We start from the raw sequence: 26990 nt of genomic DNA, 5'->3' as shown, positions 1-26990 counted from the left end.
GGTAGATTTTCAGGACAAGATGTTCCCCTTTATGCTATGGGGTTTCACCCTGTATGGGGTCATCAATGCTTTTGAAAATCTGATAAAAGTTAAGGACCTTTTTGTTTCCAGAAAAATGTACATTCTTGTATCATTTTCTACACCAGTCCATATTCTCTAGATAGAATCTTCCTTTAGATTTTGGTTATTTGAAGAACTAATAATGGTCTATGTCATCTTTAACCCACTTAGATGCCCTGTAGAGCAACCTCTCATATTTCTCCTACTTCCACTGACCAGGAACCTTAGCCTTCCTGCTCAAAAAACTTCTGTCTAGGTCAGAGATTGGCAAAATTTGGCTGGCCAATTTTTTTTTGGTAAATAAAGTTTTATTGGAATACTGCCACACTTGTTTTTTTATAGTGTCTATGGCTGCTTTTTTCCTTATGATTACAGAGTTGAGTAGGCATGGAAAAACCAAAATATTTACTATTTGCTCCTTTACGGGAAAAGTTTGCTGACCCTGTTCTAGATGAAAAAGTCCAGAAAAGTACAGCTGATAAAAGAGTTAACGTATAAAAGAGTTACCCTGCCCAGAGAGGTTTACATTTTAACAGGGATCAAAATGCTTTTCAATAGAATGGATTGAATCTTAAGGATGCAATTTTGTTTCCAATTTTATGTTTCTGTGAGAAAATGCCTAAAATCAGATCACTTACATGTGTGGTCAGCTGTGCTAGTAAACAGAAAAGACTTTATCTCACCAATTCCTGTAATTCAAGAATTCCCAACCGACACCAAACAGGTTCACACAAAAATTTACAGTAAATTTTATCTTTTGGTATTATCCTGGGCTGCCTTTCCTCCCCACACCCCCAAGCCAGTGCTCTCAAAAAGCATCCCAGATTTCAGAAAAAGAGAAGCTCTATCTGATGCTCTTCTCCTTAGGGTCTCAATATGGTACCTTCCTAATACAAATACTAGTCTTCTAGTGCTCTTTGCTTAGAAGACCAGAGTAAGTAGCTGTAAACAGCTTTTCCTGCAAACATTAATGTTCAGTGGGCCAGCAGAGGAACAAACATAGAGTTCACACAATGGCATTTCTCTGCAGTTTAAAATTTACACAAGCTACTCACTAGTTTGAAAGGCCGAAGAAGCCAGTTGTGCTAATATCTACATGAAGGTCTATCAGGGAAGAGCCTCTGACAGAGAATGCTCTGAATGCAGGGTCCAGGTGGCCAGCCAATGGTGCTGAGCATTCAGGCTTATTTGTCCTATTTGTCCTCTTCAGGGTTTCAGGCCAGTCTCATTCAGGATTGGTTCTTACCTTGAGGGAGAGACATATAAAGACAAATTATGGTTGTTCTTTTGTTCTTTGTGCTACTTTTTTTCCTAGGTTCTCCTATTTGTTCTCTTGTACCTTCACCTCACCCTACTTCAACCTTTGCTTATTTCCTGTGAACTCACTGTGTACTGTTTGCCTGGCCATTTTCCCAAATATTTTTGTCCCTTTTGTATGGAGATAACATGCTGTGGTAGAAGGACTTTGGATTCAGAGAGAACTAAGCTCAGTTTTATGGCATACTAGCTGGTGTCACCAAGGCAGGTGAATCTCAGTTTCTTTATCTGTACCATGGGACTACAAGACTGTATGTTTCATAAGGTTATTAAGAGGATTACTTGAAGTAATTTGTATAAATCTCCTAGCATAGCACCTGATAAATCGTAGACACTCAGTAACACCAATCCTCCTCCCTTTTGCCTCATTCTTCTCAGTGGAGACTATTTCTGTGACTTACCTCACCTCTGATTCCTCTTTGCCCAGGCCCTTGTGATTTATAGATGCCCTGCCTCCCTGGGTTCACAGTCTTGCTATCCTTTGTTTCTTGATCTGATGGAGCACACCAACTGACCTTTATTGGATGGCTCACCATAATTCTCAGGGACTTGGAAAGCCTGTACCCAATAATACCCCCTCCAGTCATTTAGAAGTGTGGTAGAACAATTATGTGGTGATTTGCACGTAAATGGTGCTGTGTTTTATTTAGCCATGACAGAAAAGAATGTGTAAACAACAGCATCTGCATGAATATGCATGTTGCTTAATGACACAATTATTTAATTTGCTCCTTTGCCAAGACTCACCTCACCGATGGTTCTAGGAAGGCCCCAGAAATTACACTAAAATCATCGAATACTCATTCTTTTCTTGCCAACTCACTTAGTCTTTCAAGATTTGTTAGGGCATATATAAGCAAATAGAGCTACCTCACATTGATTCAGATTCTTCTTTTAAGTAAACAGTTGAAGAGCTCAACTATTCCAAATACTTTGTCCTGGAAATCAGAAACACCCATAATGTAGCCTTGTGTTACATGTCTTATGTGAATTCCTCTCCCTACAATTCTTGTCCCTCTCTCTACCCCCTTGCCCCACGTATACCATTGACCTAGGCTCCAGTTTTCACTGCCCTTTCTTACTTTGTTCCATGTTAGATGGAATTGTTGATCATAATTCTTTACTCCGTTGTAGTGATGTCATACATTCACATCCTTGCAAGGACTTAGAACTTTGACCCTGACAGGTCACCTGGGGATGATTATTTTACTGTTTCTCTTGATGGCCAAAGGAAAGTGGACGGGCTCTTTGCTTTCCTCAACACTCCACCAAAAATCTTTTTATTGTTCTCTGTCTTTCCTGAACTATCCATTAGTAATTAGTAAATCTTCTAACTTGAGACAGTAAAAGACTTAAAATACATGCATGCTATATGGTGGGGAGAACACATAAACATAGCGCTCATTATCATCTGAAGTGACAGAAGTTAATCAGATGGACTTTGAATTCAGTAGGAATTTAACTAAGCATATTTATGTGCCAGGCACTGAACTAGGTGTTTTCCAGTTGCTTTATTACTTCCTTGAATCCTTATAAGGACTCTGTAAGATAAATTTTATTATTTTTCCCATCTTACATATGAAGCAACTGAAACCCAGAGAGGTTCAGGTTATGTGCTGAAAGTCACAGCTACTTAGTAGTACATCTATGACTGAATGCCAAGCTAAGGAAAGAAGCAAGTCCTTGAAAGGAGATTTAGTGTGGAAATGGGAGACACCCTGAAAATATACTTCCTATATTGCCACACAGTGTCAGGTCTTTCTTTTCCTTTTCTCCCTCAACTTTTGGATTTTATAAGAATTTATATCTTATTTTCTTTCCCTATTGCTTAGCCCCAGGGTAGAGGGAATTCAAATGGTGGTCATATTTTCCAAGCAGTTGTTGAGAAAGGGCCATTCTAGTACGCTGACCTGCCTCCTGTCTCTCTTTTACCTTTACTGTATATCTCTGTAGCTCTGGGAGGAGTGGAACAACTCCCATATGGGAAACCATTGAGAACTACGTCAGTGTAGACTCATCAGGTTTGGCTACTTTTCCAGGAACCTGGGATGGTACTTGGTGTTCTTCTGTATCAGATCTTTCCAGAGAAAAGTCACTCCCAAGGCTGGGTGTGATCGCCTAGTTTCCAAACTGCTCAGAGTAGAGCTCTGCAACAGTCCACCATTTCCTACCCTTTGTAGACTTTGAGCGGTGAGTAGAGACTATTTTAGTGCAAAATGTAGTCTGGGCCCTAGCCCTAAAATAGCCATTTTGGGGGAACTTAAGTCTTGAAAGTACTCTCAAGGTGAAAATTTTGAGGGCTTCATTGTCTTTCACAATTTAGGACCTATGGAATCAGGCCCAAGCCATAACATTTTTCCTTCCCCCAAGCTACAGACCTGAACCAAACTATGAACTTGGTAACTAAAATAAAACATGGTATTCTCTTTAAGACTAAGTTTTACCTCAAAATTGTTTTATATTACAAATAATTTTAAAAAATCTAAGTGCTTTTCAGGATACACTTTATCAACCATTTTTTAAAGTACCAGTTTGGTTCTACTCTCGTGTTCTTCCAGCTGAATCTGGGCTGAATGTGAATTGCATGTGCCTCAAAGATCTGCTTCAGCAGAGTGAGATTCTCCTCCTCCTCATCAGTATCATCACCACCACCACCACCATCACCACCACCACCATTTAACAGAAGTGGAAAGGTAACTGATATTTATTGAAAATCTATGATGCATCAAGAGTTGTGTTAGATACTTTATATACATCATTTCTAATTCTGTATACATGATGTACATTATGTCTAACTCTCAAGATAAACCTGTGAAGTGGAAACTCTTATTCTCATCTAACAAATGAGGAAACTGAAGCTCATAAAAATTAAATATTTTGCCCAAGATCACCTAATTACTAAGTGACAGAGCTGGGGATTTTTAAAAAACAGCTTTATGGAGGTACAATTTGCATATTATAAAATGTATGACGTACACATTTAAGCCTACAATTCAATAATTGTTAGTAAGTGTGCAGAATTGTGCATATATTACTACAATCCAACTTTAGAACATTTTCATCACTCTAAAAAGATCCCTCAAACCCATCTGAAGTCATTCCCCATTCCCACCCACTACTAAGCAACCGCTGATCTACTTTCTGTCTCTATAGAGAAAAGAAAATAATAAAGATTAGATCAGATGTAAATGAACTGGATAATAAAAAACAGTAGAAAGAATCAACAAGCCTCAACGTTGGTTCTTTAAAAAGATAAACAAAATTGAAAAAAACTTTAGCTAGATTTACCAATAAAAAATAGAGAGGTACTCACATTACTATATCAGGAAAGAAAGTGGGGTCATTATAACTGATCTTGCAGAAATAAAAATGATTATAAGACAATACTAGGACCAATTGTATGCCAACAAATTAGATAACCTTGATGAAATGGAAAAATTTCTTATGACACACAAACTACCAAAACTGACACAAGAAGTAGAAATCTGAATAGCACTATAACAAGTAAAGAGATTGAGTTGGTAATCAAAAACCTCCCAACCATAACAACAACAACAAAACCCAGGACTGGATGGCTTTATTGCTGAATACCACCAAATGTTTAAAGAGTTAACATCAATCATTCACAGACTCTCCAAAAATATAGAAGAGGAAGGAACACTTTCTACCTAATTCTATGAGGCCAGTATTATTCTTATACCAAATCCAGACAAAGATATTATGAGAAAAGAAAACTATAGAACAATATCTCTTCTGAATATGAATGTACAAATTCTCAACAAAATACTAGAAAACTAAATCTAGCAACAAATTAAAATGATTATATACCAAATGGACTTTATATATATACCAAATGACTTTATATATACCAAATGGATTATATACCAAATGACCAAATGGACTTTATCTTAAGTCTCTATACTAAGAGTGCAAAGCTTGTTCAACTTTTAAAGTTCAATCAATGTAATGCACCATATTGACAGAATGAAGGAAAAACACAACATGATTATCTCATTAGATGCAGAAAAATCATTTGACAAAATCCAATACCCTTTGATAATAAAAACACTCAATAAACTAGGAATAGAAGGGAGCTTCCTCAAAATGATAAAAGGAATCTATGAAATACCCACAATTAACATTATACTTAGTGGTGAAAGACTGAAAGCCTTCCCTTTAATTTCTGCTTGCACCACTTCTGTTCAGCATTGTACTGGAAGTTCTAGCCAGGGTAGTTAGGCAAGAAAGAGAAATAAAAGGCACCTGAATCAGAAAAGAAGAAGTAAAACTATATCTGTTTGCAGTTGATATGATCTTTTATATAGAAAATCCTAATGAAACTACAAAAAAACTCTTAGAGTTAATAAGTTCAGCTTGGTTGCATCTAAAAGAATAAAATACCTAGGAATAACTTTAATGAAGGATGTGCAAGATTTAAATACCAAAAACTACAAAACATTGTTGAAAAAAATTAAATGGAAAGACATCAATGTTCATGGATAGGAAGATGGCAACTCTCCAAATTTATCTATGGATTCAGTGTAATCCCTGTTAAATTTCCTACTGCCTTTTTTTGTGCATAAATTGGCAAGCTTATCCTAAAATTCATATGAAATTACAAGGGACACAAAATTGTACAAACAATCAGAAAAAAAGAACAAAGTGAGAGGATTCACATTTCTCAATTTCAATAATTAATACAGTAATCAAAACTCTGGGCTTCCCTGGTGGCGCAGTGGTTGAGAATCTGCCTGTCAATGCAGGGGACACGGGTTTGAGCCCTGGTCTGGGAAGATCCCACATGCCACGGAGCAACTAGGCCCGTGAGCTAAAATTACTGAGCCTGTGCGTCTGGAGCCTGTGCTCCGAAACAAGAGAGGCCGCGATAATGAGAGGCCTGCACACCGTGATGAAGAGGGGCCCCCACTTGCCACAACTAGAGAAAGCCCTCGCACAGAAAATGAAGACCCAACACAGCCATAAATAAATAAATAAATAAACAAACAAACAAATAAAATAAAATAAAATAAAAAACAAAAAAAACCTCTGTGGACCTGGCATAAGGATAAATATAGAGATTAATGGAATAGAATTGAGAATTCAGAAATAAACCCATACATTGATGGTCAGTTGATCTTTGACAAGAGCTCCAAACCATTCAAGGGAGAAAGAATATTCTTTCCAATAAATGATCCTTGGACAACTGGATATCCATATACAAAAGAATGAATTTAGAATCCTATATCATGCCATGTAAAAATTAACTCAAACTGGATCAAAGATCTAAGTGTAAGAGCTAAATTTAAAAAGGCCTTGGAAAGAAATATAGGTATAAATCTCCACGACCTTTTATTAGTCAACATTTTCTTAAATATGGCACCAAAAGCACAAGCAACTAAAGAGAAACATAAATATGACTTCACCAAAACTGAAAAAAACCCCCACATTTGTACATCAAAGGACAGTATCAAGATAGTGAAAAGACGACTGAGAGAATGAAAATCATATATCTGATAAGGGTGTAGTATCCAGAATATATAAAGAACTCAACAAAAAGACAAATGATCCGATTTAAAAATGGGGAAAACAATTGAATAAATGAAGGTATACAAACTGCCAACAAGCCCATAAAAAGATGCTCAACATCATTAGTCATCAGGGTAATGTAAATAAAAACCACAATGAGATATGAATTCACACTAACTAAGATGGCTAGAATTAAAAAAAAAAAAAAAGGAAAATAATTTTTGGTGAGAATGTGGAGAGATTGGAACCCTCACACATGGCTGGTGGAAATGTAAAATAGTGAGGGCATTGTGGAAAAGTAAAATAGTGGGCTTCCCTGGTGGCGCAGTGGTTGCGAATCTGCCTGCCAATGCAGGGGACACGGGTTCGAGCCCTGGTCTGGGAAGATCCCACATGCCGCGGAGCAACTAGGCCCGTGAGCCACAACTACTGAGCCTGCACGTCTGGAGCCTGTGCTCCGCAACAAGAGAGGCCGCGACAGTGAGAGGCCCGCGCATCGCGATGAAGAGTGGCCCCCGCTCTCTGCAACTAGAGAAAGCCCTCGCACAGAAACGAAGACCCAACACAGCCAAAAATAAATAATAAATAAATAATAAATAAAACAAAAAAAACAGTACAAATAATTTGTTTAAAAAAAAAAAAAGTAAAATAGTGAGGGTACTGTGGAAAACAGTATAGCACTTCCTCAAGATGTTAAACATAAAATTGCCATGCGGCCCAGTAATTCTGCTCCTAGGCATACACCTAGGTAATTGAAAACATATGTTCAAACAAAAACCTGTACATGAATGTTCATAGCAGAATTATTCATAATAACTCAAAGTATAAATGATCCAAATGTTTATACATCTAATGCATTTGATGGACAATTATTCAGCCATAAAAGAATGAAGTCCTAATACATGCTACAACATTAATGAATGTTGAAAACATGCTGAGTAAAAGAAGCCAGACACAAAAGGTCACATATTATATGTGCTATGGTCTGAATGTCTGTGTCCCCCTAAAATTCATGTGCTGAAATCCTAACCTCCAAAGATGATGCCATTAGGAGTTGGGGCCTTTGGGAGATGCTTAAATCATGAGGGTGGAGCTCTTCTGTATAGAGCTAATGCTTTATAAAAGGCTCCAGAGGGATCCCTGGTCCCTTCCACCATGTGAGGACATAGCCAGAGGTGCTGGCTATGAGCCAGGAAGAGGGATCTCACCAGAATGCGACCATGCTTGCACCTTGATCTTGGACTTTCCAGTCCCAAGAACCATGAGAAGTAAATGTTTGTTGTTTATAAGCCAGCCAGTCTGTTGTACTTTGTTATAGCAGCTCAAATGGACTAAGGCAGTATGATTCCATTTATACATAATATTCAGAATAGATAAATCCATAGAGACAGAAAGCAGGTTAGTGGTTACTAGAGTTTGAGGGAGTGGGGAATTAAAAGTGAGAGCTTAATGGGCACAAAGTTTCTTTACAGGGTGATGAAAATGGTCTGGAATTGGATATTGGTTATGATTGCACAGGATTTTGAATATACTAAAAACACTGAATTGTACACTTTAAAATGGTTAAAATGATGAATTTTGTTATGTGAATTTTATCTCAAAATTAAAAATCTTTAAAAAACCCCTTTGGTTTTGGAAACTCCAACCCATTACCCTAGGAACAAGTTCAGCCTGTAGCAGGGAGAGGTTCTGCTAACTATGATGGGGGCTACATGGAGGGAGTTTTTAGTTTACATTACAAGTGCTAGTGGGCCATAAGGAGAGTGAGATGCAGTAGCTCTTGGAATGACCGCATTGTGGCAATCTGTGATTAACTGGTTGTGAAGCCCTACAAGTTGCCCTGTAATCTCAGTCTGTTATAATCCTTACCTGACTGAATAGCTATCACAGTTCTAACCCACTGTCTTAGGGCTGCTATAACAAAGTACCATAGACTGGGTGGCTTATAAACAAGAGCAATTTATTTCTCACAGTTCTGGAGGCTGGAAGTCAGAGATCAGAGTGCTGGCATGGTCGAGTTTGGTGAGGACCCTCTTCTAGGTTGCAGACTTCTGACTTATTGTATCAGAGAGCAGAGAGCAGAGGGAGGAAACAAACTTTACTGTGACTCTTAGAAGGACATTAATCCCATCCATGAGGGCTTCACACCTTCATGAGTTCATCTAATCCTAATTACCTCCCAAAGGCCCCACCTCCTAATACCATCACATTGTGGGGTAGGGTTTCAATATGTAAATTTGGGGGGACACGTTAAGTCCTTAAGACCCACTTATGAATAACTCCACTCTAAGGGAAATACTTACACCTGAATTATTTTGAGTTAAGGTATCTCTATGGACACTTAGATTTATTCAACCTAGTCACCAAATATTGGGTTGGCCAAAAAGTTCCTTTGGTTTTTAAGTAAAAATAAAAGACACATTTTTCATTTTCACCAAGAACTTTATTGAACAACGTATTCACCCTTTTGTTCCACTACCTGCTGCCATTTTTCAGGCAACTTCATAATTCCGTCTTCCCAAAACTTTTTATCTTTTTGAGCAAAGAACCGTTCCAGGTGCCTTTTACAGTCTTCCAGGGAATTGAAATTTTTTCCATTAAGAGAATTTTGTAAAGACTGAAATAAATGGAAATCTGAAGGTGCAATGTCTGGTGAATATGGCGGATGAATCAGAACTTCCCAGCCAAGCTATAACAGTTTTCGCCTGGTCATCAAAGAAACATGCGGTCTTGCATTATCCTGATGGAAGATTATGCCTTTTCTGTTGACTAATTCCGGACACTTTTTGTGAGTGCTGCTTTCAGTTGGTCTAATTGGGAGCAGTACTTGTTGGAGTTAATTGCTTGTTTTCCAGAAGGGGCTCATAATAGAGGACTCCTTTCCAATCCCACCATATACATAACATCACCTTCTTTGGATGAAGACCAGCCTTTGGTGTGGTTGGTGGTGGTTCGTTTCACTTGCCCCACGATCTCTTCCATTCCACATTATTGTACAGTACCCACTTTTCATCACCCGTCACAACTGTTTTAGAAATGGAATGTTTTTGTTATGTTTAAGTAGAGAATCACATGCAGAAATATGGTCAAGAAGGTTTTTTTCACTTAATTTATGTGTAGTCCAAACATTAAAGCCATTCACATAACCAAGGTGGTGAAAATGATTTTCAGTGCTTGATTTGGATATTTTTAGTATGTTGGCTATCTCCTGCGTGGTATCACATTGATTGTTGTCAATTAATGTCTCGATTTGATCGCTGACAACTTCAACTGGTCTACCTGACCCTGGAGCATCATCCAGCGAGAAATCTCCAGCACGAACCTTCACAAACCACTTTTGACATGTTTGATCAGTCACAGCACCTTCTCCATACACTGCACAAATCTTTTTGTGCGCTTCAGTTGCGTTTTTACCTTTCTTGAAATAATAAAGCATAATATGCCAAAAATGTTGCTTTTCTTCTTCTGTCTTCAATATTAAAATGGCTACACAAAAAATTCTTCAATTTTGCTAAGTTTTTTTAAAATGCACGCTGATATGACAGCTGTCACAATACAATCTAACAAAATTGTTTCGAATGAAGTTAAAGACAACTAAACGCTACCACAGCCATCTTATGGAAAAACCCGAACGAACCTTTTGGCCAACCCACTACTTATCAAGTATCTCATGCTATTTGTTGAGCATTAATTGTGTGTTTGACCACTGTCCCTAAACATTATATACTTTATATTAACTCAGTCCATTTAACAAACCCATTAAATAGATTTTAATGTTCCCATTTTACAGATGGGGAGACTACAGTGGAGAGGGGTTGAATAACTTGCCTAAGGCCACCCAGTTGCTGTGTGGCAGATCTGGGATATTAACTTAGATCTGTATACACCCATATCCCCTCCTCTTTAACACTATAATATAATGGAAGTTAACTTGGGCTGGGGGAGTGGGGTGTGTGAGGATTGGAGAGAAAGAAGTCTAGCATGAATTCTGGCTGTTATTTCAGACCAACTGATTGAATTTGTCACATTTCAGACAATTGTTTAGGCTTAATGAAGACAGGGACTCAAATAACCTATTTCTCCCTCTTTCAGTGTTACAAAAATAAAGTCTTTATCCTTTATCATTTTCACAAATTCACTGTGCAGTCAATTGGGCCTGTTGAAATCTTATAATATTGTTGGGATGGTGTTAGGCATTTACAGTATGTGTTCCAGTTTATTTGTTAGCTTTGAAAACCTGTTGATCGTGCATTAAATTGAGGTGGATCTATAGCTTCTGACTTAAAAAAGGGACATATTGTAAATGCAGCTGTTGACAAGATGACAGGATTTTAAGCTTTTACAATGAAAAAATGTCTACACATTCTGTGTAACATCCAGTAGTTAAATGTCTGGCAAGTGTCATTAAACAAAATTAACATACTTAATGAAACCATCATTTCTCTTATTCTCTTTTCAAAATTCTAAAATATATCTAACTTACTATTTATTCTGTAATAAAGCATTGTATTTGCTGTTCTGCAAATAAATATGAATGCAGACAGATAAATTAGGATTAGATTATTTAACTGCCTATATATAGTGTTAATTGCATTTTTTTAACCATATAAACCTTAATCCATGTCACCTCTTTCAAGACCCATACCAGAACATGCCTTCTCTTATGTAACTTCCCTTACTAAACTGCCATGCTCAGAACATATTTTTCACACCTATCATGCCATTTATAGAGTGGTATATTGCTTAAACTTATTAATAGTGGTATATTGCTTAAACTTATTAATACTGTTTTTAAATGATCTTTCTGGCTGTTTCAGGAATATCCATTTTCTCTCTCACTAACTCACAAGCTCTGCATGTCATTGACATTCTTTTTTTTTTAATAATCACAGAATGTTTAAGGATAGTTCTCTACACATAGTGGGTGGTCAATAAATATTCCTGGAATTGCAGTCTGCATTTCCAAGTTGCTAAGCTCATTTAATGTTAAACTATTAAAGGCCATGGTGTCTGGAAATTTTGAGCATAAATCCACTGGTGCCTGAGAAGTCTGGGAATTGTTTTTGTTACTGGGAAAGAAATAACAATTCTTTATTTTTCCCCAAGTGATTGGACAAGTACTTTCAGCACAGCCTTTCTAGCCTAAAAAGAGGCAAATCTCCTCTCCCCAGGAGAGGACCCTCTACCAGGATATTTCTCACATCTTTTTTGTGGAAGGCCTTAATTCTTCTTTGTAGCTTTTTTTGGACTTATGCAAAAAGGAATGTATTTCAGGAGAGAAATCTCAAAAAGTAATACCTAGTTTATCTGGCATCTTTTATCCTGAGACTGCTCCAGGTTGAGTTCGGTCCTCATTATCTGTAGAAAGGGGAGAGGGGTTCCACTTCTGGCACACGAGTGAGGAGCTCTTTGGACCTGCTCCTCAGAGGAACTGGTGGAAATTATTTTTTTTAAATTTAAGGATTCTGGAAATTGTCCTAAGAGCATACTGCAAATGAAGAAACATGTTCTAAAATGTACTGTGGTGATGGTTGCACCACTCGGAATATACTGAAAACCATTGAATGGTACACCTTTAGAAAAGTGAATTGAATTGCATGTGAATTATATGTCAATAAAGTCTTAAAAAATTAAGGAAGAAGGAAACCAAACTTCATATTCTGTCTCCCAGAGTGACCCAGAGTAGTATTAGTGAAACAAAGGAGAAATGTAAAAGTTATCTATTGCTGTATAAGAAATTTCCCCAAACTTAGCTGCTTAAAACAACAAAGATTTCTTAACTCTCAGATTCTGTGGGGCAGGAATCCTGGGCACAGCTTGGCTGGGTGCTTCTCAATCCAGGCCTCTTATGAGGTTACAGCCAAGTCATTGATCAAAGCAGTAGTAGTCATAGCAAGTCTTAGCTTGAACTGGAGAATTTGCTTCTAATCTCACTCACATAGCTGTGGACTGGACTGAGAAGATCAGCTTCCATCTCATTCATGTGGTGGCTGACAGGCTTTGGTTCCTCATTACATGGATCTGAGTGTGCTCCAAACATGGCAACTGATGATGATGATGATGATGATGAGAGGGGGAGGGAGGGAGAGAGAGAGAAGAGAGAGAGAGCAAGAGAGACTGAGAGAGACACGAGGGTGAGCTTACTAGAGAGTGTTCAAGATGGAAGCCATAGTCTTTTTGTAGCCTACTTTTGAAAGTAGAATCCCATGACCTCGTCGATATTCTACTGATTACAAAGAGCCAAACATTTCACCCACACTCAAGGGCAGGGAATCACATAAGGGTGTGAATACCAGGAGGTGGGGATTACTGGGGGCAGAGAGGATTTCCCAGGCTATAGATATTCTGTCTTTTCTGACTATGTTTGTGGAGGATAATACATTTGTAGAAAAAAAAAAAGAGAGAGTAAATGTGTGATATGACTGGAATTGCACAGGAAGCTATGGTAGCATTGAGGAGGTACTTTAATCTAGTGCTGGGAGGGACCTTCATATGTAGTCAAAGAATGTCTTCGAAGATGTGATATCTGATGTTTGTTTTGAGGTGAAGAGTTACTCTGGCTAGAAAATGTGGTACAAGAGGGAGAAAGGCATAGAGACACTATATCTTTAAGAACTGCAGGCAGTTGTGTAAAATTGGAAAGGAGGGTGTGTGTGTGTGTATTCAGGAGGATAAATATGTGAAAGGCTGGATCCTGAAGGTCTGTGTATGGAGTTGGGATTTTTAAATTGAAGACACTTGGGAGTCATGTTCTAAAAAGGGAAGTCATTTGGTTCTTATGGGAGCAGAGCAGAGTCAAAATCTGTTGATCATGCATTAAATTAAAGGGAATCTATAACTTCTGACTTTGAAAAAGGAAGAAATATAGACAGGAATTTCTAATAACTATTCTTTAAACATAGCCCATATAGTCCTACATTTGTACCACTGCTTACTCTTTCTACTGCCTTCCTTGCCTCCCCCCACCACCTCCCCCTGCCTCTTCCAAATACCCTGTTTTCAGAGACCAACTTAAGGAACACCTACCTCCAGGAGCACTTGTGTCATTTTAGCCCATAAGATTACCTTCCCCTGAACTTCACAGCACTTGAACACTATACTTCTTCTTTTATCCTTTAAATAGATAACCTGATACATTTAGTTATTTCATGTACATTTATCCATTTTATGAATACCTACTGAGATATCTATTATGTACATAGCATTATATAAAATGCTTCAATTAAATCCAGATGTATATAATATGGAACGAGGTCCCTGGCCTCAAAGAAGTCACAGTCTGGCATGAACTACCCACATTGGATTACCAGAAGTGCATACTAAAATACCGGTTCTATGGCCCACCCAAGACTCATTGAATAAAACTCTCTGAGAATAAGGTGACCAAATCTAGATTTTAATGCCTACTGTGATTCTAAAGAACACTAAGTTGGGAACTAATGGTCTGGTGAACGAGACAGGAATATACATAAATAATTCCAACACAAGGTAGAATGCGCTAAGTGTGCACCACATGAAACCAGTGCAAAACCCTTTTGGGAGTTGAGATCACTTGTAGCTGGGCAGTTGAGAAATATTTCATGGAAAAAGTAGTATTTTAATTGTCATATCTGAGGGACAGTCACTGATATATCTTCTCTTATTTGTTCATTTATTTTGATTCCCTTGTTTTTGACATATAAGTCTTGGCTTTATTTGAGGATGCTGCCCCTTTAACAGGAATAGCAAACACGGATTTTGTGTTTCCATGAGAAGCTTTTTCAAATTGGTCTTAAGATCTTGATTCTCCATTTGCTAGTCTCTTCTGCCACAGCTTTTTAAATCCAGACTTGAAAAACCCAAACTGCACTTAATTCTTCATCCACTTATATATGCAGTTCACATTCACATTGTGCTTGTGGGAGGATGAGAGCTATATAAATCCAAGGTATTATTATTATTATGTTCTCTCACTGCTGTTCCCTTTTAGCCCTTTATTCTAGGCTTTCAACTTGACTTAGTTTGAATTCTGCTTAATCTTATCTTCAATTTAATTCTATTTTAATAAAGCTGTCTATAAATAATAATAACAATGAAAACTTTTATAAGAAGCAAGTCAGATCTGTTTACTGCAGACCTCAGTAGACGAAGACCAATTTTCCCCAAGGAGGGTCCTGAAGACACTCAAATTCAACATCTCTATTTAGGTACATGTCTGCTGGGTGAATTTTTTGAAGTTCATAGGGTTGATTAGTGCTAGAAATCTGTTTTTCCTTTGCAGATATTCATACAGAGCTCTTTTACTGAAGCACAGAGGTACTGCTAATGAAGAGCAGTGCAATTCCTTTCAAGAGATTGTGTTGCCTTTGGCATCTCTTAGTAGGCATGTATTACCATCTTCTGATACTAAATCCTGTATCAATCAATGTCCATTCAGAAGAGGTACATAGAGTGATTCAGGGAATTAAAAGCTTTCATAACCATTGGAAAGACCATTGCTTTCATAACCATTGGTAAAGAATGTCAGGAGACAGCTTTCAGGAAACATGGATGTGTGGGGATCCCAGGAAAGCCCCCACCAGTGCTATCAGCTGCTTGCTCACAATGGACATGACCTCAACTGCCTGCATCGTACTAGAAGCACAAGCCTGCTGTATTGAGAAAAGTGGACAGAGCAAGCTTATTTCTTATTTCTGTCTCTGCCTTTTCCATTATCCTCTGTTGGCACAGATGTAGACACTTTTTTTGTTTTTGTACCCTTAGGATGGCATACATTTTAAAATATGTAGACACATGCTCTAAAATGTAAAACATTTTTCACTTAGTAAATTATGAGCATATTCCTACCACTAAATATGATGCACTATGATTTTAATGGCTGTATGGCAGTCTTTCATATGGATATACCATAATTTATTAACCACTATATTATTTACAACAACAGGAGGATAGTGCAAGAGCTCAGGCTGTAGAGGTACACTGTATCTGAATCCTGGATTTGATGCTCACTGGCTTTGTGATTTTGGCAAGTCACTTAACTTCTCTAACCCCCATATTCTTCAATTGTAAAGTGGAATTGAAAATATTAACACCCAGTTGGGTTGTCAAGGAAATGTGTCATATTAAGAATTCTCAATAAATGTTGAGTATTATTACTATTATTATAACATAACAAGAATATCTCATTATTTCATTTTTATAAATTCTTAGTGATTGCACTGCTGGGTCAAAGGTATGTGATTTTTTTGGCATTTTTTATTTTTTGTAGGGAGTGGGTGGGTACATATAACAAATTTATTTTCAGAAATATTGGGCAATTTATTTTCCTACCAATAGTTGTGTAATTACCTATTTCACTAAACCCTCACAATTATAGGATATTATAATTTCAACCATTGTGATAGGGTTTTCAACTGTCAAATCGGTCTTGTTTTAATTTGTGTTTTGTTTTATGTGTTTCTACTTTATGAATTGTTTTTTCATTTCCATTTCCCATGTGTTTATTGGTGTACAGTACTCCTTCTCACTAATTGGTCTTTGTCCATCTCAAGATTATATCTTTGACTCTTGCTTCTTTTGCATTTGTTCCACCTCTTCTTTAGGTATGGCAATTATCTCTATGTTTGCCATCCTTTATATAGAGCAACTTTAATTTATTCTTCTTTTTACATTTCCATTTACCCTGCAATAAAGAGAAATTCTGCTTATCATGGTACTTATCCACCTTACTGAGTGCCACTTAATGAACTACTGAAATCTATGTGCATTTTTACTTGTATGCTTTCCTCACTGGGCTCTGCTCTGGGCATTGCAGGGGCCATCTTATCTTGTCTGCTGTTGTATCTCCTGTACTCAGAACGTAGCCATCATCTTTTAAAACTTTTCAGTGGACCAAGCTAAAATAATATATCATGATTTTACTATCATATTTCAGTTCAAATTTATGAGTTTTACTTAACTGCTTTTAATTATATGCTTCGTTCTATCCTATATGAAAAGCTTGGGTCCTTATTACACTAATATAATTGCTTCTTTGGTATTTATACTTTCAAAACAATATAAATATATTACTAATAAAGTGATTACTGAAACCAACTGATACTATTACTAACAAAGTGATTACTGAGAGCAATTTGAGAATCCTCTGCAGATTAAACAAAAATTTTATCCTTAGAGCACATCCCACTAGGGATGTACAAACTGCAGATCTTGCTTGACCTATGATGGGGGTTACATCCTGATAAGCCCATCATAAGTTGAAAACATCATAAGCTGAATATGCATTTAGCCTATTTTAATGTGCCCAGAACACTTCCATTAGGCTACGGTTAGGCAAAATCATTTAACACAAAGCCTATTTTATAATAAGTTATGGAAATATCTCATGTAATTTATTGAATACTGTGCTGAAAGTGAAAAACAGACTGGGTGTGTGGGTACAGACTTGCTGTAAGTGTATCAGTTGTTTACCCTCATGATCACATGGCTGATTGGGAGCTGCAGCTAGCCCAACATTACGGGAGAGTATTATACTGCATATTGCTAGCCTGGGAAAAGATCCAAATTCAAAATTTGAAGTACAGTTTCTACTGAATGCATATTGCTTTAGCACCACCAAAAAGTTGAAAAATCATAAGTCGAACCACCGTTGAGTCGGGGACTATCTGCACTGTGTTTTAAAGTCTCTTGAAATAATTATTTTTGTAGTTGTGCCAACAATTTGATAAATAATTAACTTTGTTTCATTTTTTTTTTAGCAATTGCTTTTTAAATTTAATTTTGTTTTATAGTTATGTAGAACATTTACAATGTTCCAAAGTAAAAACAAAAACAAGGTACATAAAAAGAAATCTAGGGCTTCCCTGGTGGCGCAGTGGTTGAGAATCTGCCTGCTAATGCAGGGGACACTGGTTCGAGCCCTGGTCTGGGAAGATCCCACATGCCACGGAGCAGCTGGGCCCGTGAGCCACAATTGCTGAGCCTGCGCGTCTGGAGCCTGTGCCCCGCGACGGGAGGGGCCGCGATAGAGAAAGGCCCGCGCACCGCGATGAAGAGCGGTCCCCGCACCGCGATGAAGAGTGGCCCCCGCTTGCCGCAACTGGAGAAAGCCCTCGCACGAACCGAAGACCCAACACAGCCAAAAATAAATAAATAAATAAATAAAATCAAGTAAAAAAAAAAAAAAAAACTTTGCCTCTTTTAAAAAAAAAAAAAAAAAAAAGAAATCTAGCTTCTCTCCTTTTCCCTTTCTTGCTAGTCAGGAAAGTATCTCTATCTAGTTTTAGCTTTTTTTTTTCTTTGCATAGGTCTATGGAAATAACATAAAATGATGTTCAAAAGTAGATTCTTTATTAAATGCCAAAGCAAAATCTTACCGTATCATTAAAAAATCTGTTACAGGATTATTTGCTTCCTTACGTTCTTTGGCTGAACCAATTTCCTTTTAAAATCTAATTGTTCTGTCTTTTAATTAATCTGCAATGAGTCAAGTTTAAATTTCCTTGAATTTTATTCTGTACAAAGCAGATACTATTTTAAATTAACTTCTGTTTCCTATAGCAAATCTTTTTCAAAAGTATGCTCCTCTTCCACCACTTGTTTCACTTTCTCCCCCTTCCTTTTTGTGCTGTAGCAGAATTTCATTGACCTTGTGTTGGTTTCAAGTCCACTTCATTCATTTTTGAATGAGGAGGATTTATCTCATCTTAGTATATGTCACTCAAACATGTGGGTAAATTCCTCTTGCATTCTCTCTTTAGCTGTGTGCTATTTTAATGATCTTATCCTAACTTAACCTGAGTGGCTAACATTTATAAGTTTAAATTAGCACTGTGATACAATCGGCAGAAATCTATGGTAAGGGAACTGAGATTATTGATAATGCCATTAGGCAGACTTGTTTGATCATTTCACTTGGGATTTGTGAAGGGGCATTTTAATGCCTTTGTGCAAGTCATGTCCTTACTTTAAAGGCACTCTGTAAACTTTTTGCTGGCAGATCTTTAGGTGAAGCTAACTAATCAATGTTTGAGTAATCACCTATGCTCTTTGAGACTGACTTTGACTCTTTTTCCATAATTACCATCAGAACACTTTTCTGAAGCATCCGATTGCTCATGATTCTATACTAGATGGTTGAAAATGAAATGACTGCTGCCATATATTTAAATGGTTAAATACTAAATTTTATTGAATGAGTAAAACTGTTAGACACATTAGGCCTCAAAGTGGTAATACAGGACTCTGATTGACCAAGTTCTTGTATTTCTGATCTCTGACTAATAGTCATTTTCTCTGAAAAGCCCTTCCTGAACTTACCCCATTCAAATCAAAGTATTCCCCCTGTTACATACTCTGTAGTACTCCTTAACAGCAGTCAGAGTTGGTAGTTATCTATATGATGATAATTTCTTTAATGTCTGTGTTGTTCACTAGACTTTAAATGCCAACAGAATTAGAATTCTGTTTTGTCTATTTTATTCTCTAATCTAGGGCCCAGTGCCTAGAACAGTCCTGACACTCAGTATACACTATTTAAAAAAATAGATGAATACAAGATAAAAATATTAAATCTCATTCTACAGACAAATTAGAAGAGTAAAGGGACATATGTGAGGTGGAAGGGTTGGATTTGAGCTAGAGAGGAAGGGAGGTTGTAATAGTGGGTAAACCACCAGATTAAGAGTCAGAAGCCTTCTGGTCTTGACCCTGCTGCTTAGCAGCTATGCGACTTTATTAAAAACACCTTCCCTCTCTGATCCTACTTTATACATTTATACAATGAATAGGGAAAATTAAATAATATAAAATTTTCTTATAATTCTAGTCATCCATGATTTTCTTATCTTCTGTTTCTTCATCTCTAAAGTAATAATAGTACTTATCTCATAGAGTTATTGTGAATTTTAAATAAGATAATGTGTATTATTTGTTTTCCTTCTACCCCTTATTCACTAAGCAGTTTTCCAAACTCCTTGGATCCTCTTTGCATTACTGCAGCAGTTTTATCTTTGGATAGCTCCAACACATCATCAGATTTCCCCAGAAACTTCTAGAACAGTGTCTGTCAGATATGCACTCATTTGCGGCATTCCCCATTCTTTAGTAAGCTCTAACAGTATGTAGGAGCATCACACAGGGAGAAACAAATGCCCTTATTAAATATGCCCTTATTAAATATGCCCTTCCGTTAGTTTGAATATGAAATGGTATTCAGCATTGGTCTAATTCTGAATGGTGCTTTCTAATCTCTAAAGTGTTTTTTTTTTCTTTCTCCATTTAGTATAGATGCACTTGTTTCCCTTCATGATCCAGATGTATTTCATTGGCTACTAAGTTATTTTTCCAAGTTACATAAAAATGCCTCTATTTTTCCCATTAAGGCAACAAATTTTCCTATTTTCATATTGTGAGGTGCTAGGTATATTAGAGTATTTAGCTGATGAATGTCTGTCTTTTTTTTTAAACACCTTTATTGGAGTAAAATTGCTGTATAGTGTGTTAGTTTCTGCTTTATAACAAAGTGAATCAGCTATACATATACATATATCCCCATATCTCCTCCCTCTTGTGTCTCCCTCCCATTCTCCCTATCCCACCCCTCTAGGTGGACACAAAGCACCGAGCTGATCTCCCTGTGCTATGCGGCTGCTTCCCACTAGCTATCTATTTTACATTTGGTAGTGTATATATGTCCATGCCACTCTCTCACTTTGTCCCAGCTTACCCTTCCCCCTCCCCGTGTCCTCAAGTCCATTCTCTACATCTGTGTCTTTATTCCTGCCCTGCCCCTAGGTTCATCAGAACCATTTTTATTTTTTTTAGATCCCATATATATGTGTTAGCATACGATATTTGTTTTTTTCTTTCTGACATACTTCACTCTGTATGACAGTCTCTAGGTTCATCCACCTCACTACAAATAACTCAATTTCGTTTCTTTATATGGCTGCGTAATATTCCATTGTATATATGTGCCACATCTTCTTTGTCCATTCATCTGTCGATGGATGCTTAGGTTGCTTCCATGTCCTGGCTATTGTAAATAGAGCTGCAGTGAACATTGTGGTACATGACTCTTTTCGAATTATGGTTTTCTTAGGGTATATGCCCAGTAGTGGGATTGCTGGATCATATGGTAGTTCTATTTTTAGTTTTTTCAGGAACCTCCATACTGTTCTCCATAGTGACTGTAACAATTTACATTCCCACCAACGGTGTAAGAGGGTTCCCTTTTCTCCACACCCTCTCCAGCATTTATTGTTTGTAGATTTTTTGATGATGGCCATTCTGACTGCTGTGAGGTGATACCTCATTGTGGTTTTGATTTGTATTTCTCTAATGATTAGTGATGTTGAGCATCCTATCATGTGTTTGTTGGCAATCTGTATATCTTCTTTGGAGAAATGTCTATTCAGGTCTTCTGCTCATTTTTGGATTGGGTTGTTTGTAGTTTTGATATTGAGCTGCATGAGCTGCTTGTAAATTTGGGAGATTAATCCTTTGTCTGTTGCTTCGTTTGCAAATATTTCCTCCCATTCTGAGGGTTGTCTTTTCATCTTGTTTATGGTTTCCTTTGCTGTGCAAAAGCTTTTCAGTTTGATTAGGTCCCATTTGTTTATTTTTGTTTTTATTTCCATTTGTCTAGGCGGTGGGTCAAAAAGGATCTTGCTGTGATTTATGTCATAGAGTGTTCTGCCTATGTTTTCCTCTAAGAGTTTTATAGTGTCTGGCCTTACATTTAGGTCTTTAATCCATTTTGAGTTTATTTTTGTGTATGCTGTTAGGGAGTGTTCAAATTCATTCTATTACATGTAGAGGTCCAGTTTTCCCAGCACCAATTATTGAAGAGGCTGTCGTTTTTCAATTGTATATTCTTGCTTCCTTTATCAAAACTAAGGTGACTATATGTGCATGGGTTTATCTCTGGGCTTTCTCTCCTATTCCATTGATCTATATTTCTGTTTTTGTTCCAGTACCATACTGTCTTGATTACTGTAGCTTTGTAGTATAGTCTGAAGGCTGGGAGCCTGATTCCTCCAGCTCCGTTTTACTTTCTCAAGATTGCTTTGGCTATTCAGGGTCTTTTGTGTTTCCATACAAATTGTGAAATCTTTTGTTCTAGTTCTGTGAAAAATGCCAGTGGTAGTTTGATAGGGATTGCACTGAATCTGTAGATTGCTTTGGGTAGTAGAGTCATTTTCACAATACTGATTCTTCCAATCCAAGAACATGGTATATCTCTCCATCTGTTTGTGTCATCTTTAATTTCTTTCATCAGTGTCTTATAGTTTTCTGCATACAGGTCTTTTGTCTCCTTAGGTAGGTTTATTCCTAGGTATTTTATTCTTTTTGTTGCAGTGGTAAATGGGAGTGTTTCCTGAATTTCACTTTCAGACTTTTCATCATTAGTGTATAGGAATGCAAGAGATTTCTGTGCATTAATTTTGTATCCTGCTACTCTACCAAATTCATTGATTAGCTCTAGTAGTTTTCTGGTAGCATCTTTAGGATTCTATAGGTATAGTATCATGTCATCTGCAAACAGTGACAGTTTTACTTCTTCTTTTCTGATTTGAATTCCTTTTATTTCTTTTTCTTCTCTGATTGCTGTGGCTAAAACCTCCAAAACTATGTTGAATAATAGTGGCAAGAGTGGACAACCTTGTCTTGTTCCTGATCTTAGAGGAAATGGTTTCAGTTTTTCACCATTGGGAATGATGTTGGCTGTGGGTTTGTCATATATGGCCTTTATTATGTTGAGGTAGGTTCCCTCTCTGCCCACTTTCTGGAGGGTTTTTATCATAAATGGGTGTTGAATTTTGTCAAAATCTTTTTCTGCGTCTATTGATATGATCATTTGGTTTTTATCCTTCAGTTTGTTAATATGGTGTATCACATTGATTGATTTCCATATATTGACGAATCCTTGCATTCCTGGGATAAACTCGACTTGATCATAGTGTATGATCCTTTTAATGTGCTGTTGGATTCTGTTTGCTGGTATTTTGTTGAGGATTTTTGCATTTTTGTTCATCAGAGATACTGGTCTGTAGTTTTCTTTTTTTGTGACATCTTTGTCTGGTTTTGGTATCAGGGTGTTGGTGGCCTCGTAGAATGAGTTTGAGAGTGTTCCTCCCTCTGCTATATTGTGGAAGAGTTTGAGAAGGGTAGGTGTTAGCCCTTCTCTAAATATTTGATAGAATTCGCCTGTGAAGCCATCTGGTCCTGGGCTTTTGTTTGTTGGAAGATTTTTAATCACAGTTTCAATTTCAGTGCTTGTGATTGGTCTGTTTATATTTTCTATTTCTTCCTGGTTCAGTCTCAGAACATTGTGCGTTTCTAAGAATTTGTCCATTTCTTCCAGGTTGTCCATTTTATTGGCATACAGTTGCTTGTAGTAATCTCTCATGATCCTTTATATTTCTGCAGTGTCAGTTGTTACTTCTCCTTTTTCATTTCTAATTCTGTTGATTTGAGTCTTCTCCCTCTTTTTCTTGATGAGTCTGGCTAATGGTTTATTAATTGTGTTTCTCAGAGAACCAGCTTTTAGTTGTATTGATCTTTGCTATTATTTCCTTCAGTTCTTTGTCATTTATTTCTGATATGATCTTTATGATTTCTTTCCATCTGCTAACTTTGGGGTTTTTTTTTTGTTCTTCTTTCTCTAATTGCTTTAGGTGTAAGGATAGGTTGTTTATTTGAGATATTTCTTGTTGCTTCAGTTAGGATTGTATTGCTGTAAACTTCCCTCTTAGAACAGCTTTTGCCGCATCCCATAGGTTTTGGGTTGTCGTGTTTTCATTGTCATTTGTTTCTAGGTATTTTTAAATTTCCTATTTGAGTTCTTCAGTGATCTCTTGATTATTTAGTAGCGTATTGTTTAGTCTCCATGTGTGTTTTACAAGTTTTTCCTGTAATTGATATCTAGTCTCATAGCGTTGTGATCAGAAAAGATACCTGATATGATTTCAATTTTCTTAAATTTACCAGTGCTTGATTTGTGACCCAAGATATGGTCTATCCTGGAGAATGTTCCATGAGCACTTGAGAATAAGGTATATTTTGTTGTTTTGGGGTGGAATGTCCTATAAATATCAATTAAGTCCATCTTGTTTAATGTATCATTTAAAGCTTGTGTTTCCCTATTTATTTTCATTTTGGATGATCTGTCCATTGGTGGAAGTGGGGTGTTTAAGTCCCCTACTATGATTGTGTTACTGTCGATTTCCCCCTTTATGGCTGTTAGCATTTGCCTTATATACTGAGGTGCTCCTATGTTGGGTGCATAAATCTTTACAATTGTTATATCTTATTCTTAGCTTGATCCCTTGATCATTATGTAGTGTGCTTCTTTGTCTCCTGTAATAGTCTTTATTTTAAAGTCTATGTTGTCTGATATGAGAATTGCTACTCCAGCTTTCTTTTGATTTCCATTTCATGGAACATCTTTTTCCATCCCCTCACTTTCAGTCTGTATGTGTCCCTAGGTCTGAATTGGGTCTCTTCTAGGCAGCATGTGTACGGGTCTTGTTTTTTTATCCATTCAGCCAGTCTGTGTCTTTTGGTTGGGGCATTTAATCCTTTTACATGTAAGGTAGTTATCGATATGTATGTTCCTATTACCATTTTCTTAATTGTTTTCATTTGTTTTTCTAGGTGTTTTCCTTCTCTTGTGTTTCCTGCCTAGAGAAGTTCCTTTAGCATTTGTTGTAGAGCTGGTTTGGTGGTACTGAATTCTCTTAGCTTTTGCTTGTCTGCAAAGATTTTAATTTCTCTCACAAATCTGAATGAGATCCTTGCTGGGTAGAGTGATCTTGGTTGTAGGTTTTCCCCTTTCATCACTTTAAGTATGTCCTGCCTCTCCCTTCTGGTTTGCAGAGTTTCTGCTGAAAGATCAGCTGTTAACCTTATGGGGATTCCCTTGTATGTTATTTGTTGCTTTTCCCTTCCTGCTTTTAGTATTTTTTCTTTGTATTTAATATGTGGTAGTTTGATTAATGTGTGTCTTGGCCTGTTTTTCCTTGGATTTATCGTGTATTGGACTGTGCTTCCTGGAGTTGATTGAGTATTTCCTTTCCCATATTAGGGAAGTTTTCAACTATAATCTCTTCAAATATTTTCTCAGTCCCTTTTTTTTTTCTCTTCTTCTTCTGGGTCCCCTGTAATTGGAATGTTGGTGCATTTTATGTTGTCTCAGAGGTCTCTGAGGCTGTCCTCAGTTCTTTTCATTCTTTTTTTTTTATTCTGCTGTGCAGTAGTTATTTCCACCATTTTATCTTCCAGGTCACTTATCCGTTCTTTTGCCTCAGTTATCCTGCTTTTGATTCCTTCTAGAGAATTTTAAATTTCATTTATTGTGTTGTTCATCATTGTTTGTTTGCTCTTTCATTCTTCTAGGTCCTTGTCAAACATTTCTTGTATTTTCTCCATTCTATTTCCAAAATGTTGGATCATCTTTACTATCATTACTCTGAATTCTTTTTCTGGTAGACTGTCTATTTCCTCTTCATTTGTTTGGTCTAGTGGGTTTTTACGTTGCTCCTTCATCTGCTGTGTATTTCTCTGTCTTCTCATTTTGCTTAACTTAATGTGTTTGGGGTCTCCTTTTCGCAGACTACAGGTTCATAGTTCCTGTTGTTTTTGGTGTCTGCTCCCTGTGGGTAAGGTTGGCTCATTGGGTTTTGTAGGCTTCCTGGTGGAGGGGACTGGTGCCTGTGTTCTGGTGTTGTCTTTCTGGTGTGCAAGACCGCATCCAGTGGTGTGTTTTGGGGTGTCTGTGATCTTATTACGATTTTAGGCAGCCTCTCTTCTAATGGGTGGGGTTGTGTTTCAGTCTTACTAGTTGTTTGGCATAGGGTGTCCAGCACTGTAGCTTGCTGGTCTTTGAGTGGAGCTGGGTCTTAGCGTTGAGATGGAGATCTTTGGGAGCGCTTTTGCCATTTAATATTACATGGAGCTGGGAAGTCTTTGGTGGTTCAATGTCCTGAACTCTGCTCTCCCATCTCAGAGGCTCAGGCCTGACACCCGCCCGGAGCACCAAGACCCTGTCAGCCACATGGCTCAGAAGAAAATGGAGAAAAAAATGAAAGAAGCAAGAAAATATATAAATAAATAAAGTTATTAAAATAAAAAAATTATTAAAAATAAAAAAAATTAAAAAGTAATAAAAAAAAGAAAGAAGAGAGCAACCACACCAAAAAACTAATCCACCAATGATAACAAGCACTAAAATATATACAAAAATAAAGAAAAAAACGGACTCACAGAACCCTGGGACAAATGGTAAAAGCAAAGCTTTACAAACAAAATCACATAAAGAAGCATACACATACACACTCACAAAAAGAGAAAAAGGAAAAAATATATATAAAAGGAAGAGAGCAACCAAATCAATAAGCAAATCTACCAATGATAACAAGCTCTAAATACTAAACTGAGATAAACATAAAACTAGAAATAAATTAGATGCAGAAAGCAAACCCCAAGTCTACAGTTGCTCCTACAGTCCACCGCCTCAATTTTGGGATGATTTGTTGTCTATTCAGATATTCCACAGACGCAGGGTACATCAAGTTGTTTGCGGAGATTTAATCCACTGCTCCTGAGGCTGCTAGGAGGAATTTCCCTTTCTCTTCTTTGTCCGTATAGCTCCTGGGGTTCAGCTTTGCATTTGGCCCTGCCTCTGCATGTAGGTCATCCTCTGGCCTCTGTTCTTTGCCCAGACAGGAGGTGGTTAAAGGAGCAGCTGATTCGGGGGCTCTGGCTCACTCAGGCCGGAGGGAGGGAGGGGTATGGAGTGTGGGGCGAGCCTGTGGCGGCAGAGGCCGGCATGACGTTGCATCAGCCTGAGGCGGGCCATGTGTTCTCCCGGGGGAAGTTGTCCCTGGATCCTGGGACCCTGGCAGTGGCGGGCTGCACAGGCTCCTGGGAGGGGAGGTGTGGATACTGACCTGTGCTTGCACACAAGCTTCTTGGTGGCGGCAGCAGCAGCCTTAGTGTCTCATGCCCGTCTCTGGGGTCTGCGCTGATAGCCGCGGCTCACACTCATCTCTGGAGCTCGTTTAGTCGGTGCTCTGCCTTCTGTGGGCAGGCAGGAGAGGAATACC

The sequence above is a fragment of the Balaenoptera acutorostrata genome, chromosome X (genome assembly GCF_949987535.1).
Source record: "Balaenoptera acutorostrata chromosome X, mBalAcu1.1, whole genome shotgun sequence".
NCBI classification, from domain to species: domain Eukaryota; kingdom Metazoa; phylum Chordata; class Mammalia; order Artiodactyla; family Balaenopteridae; genus Balaenoptera; species Balaenoptera acutorostrata.
The sequence above is the reverse complement of the archived record's forward strand: the minus strand, read 5'-3'. Positions refer to the sequence as shown.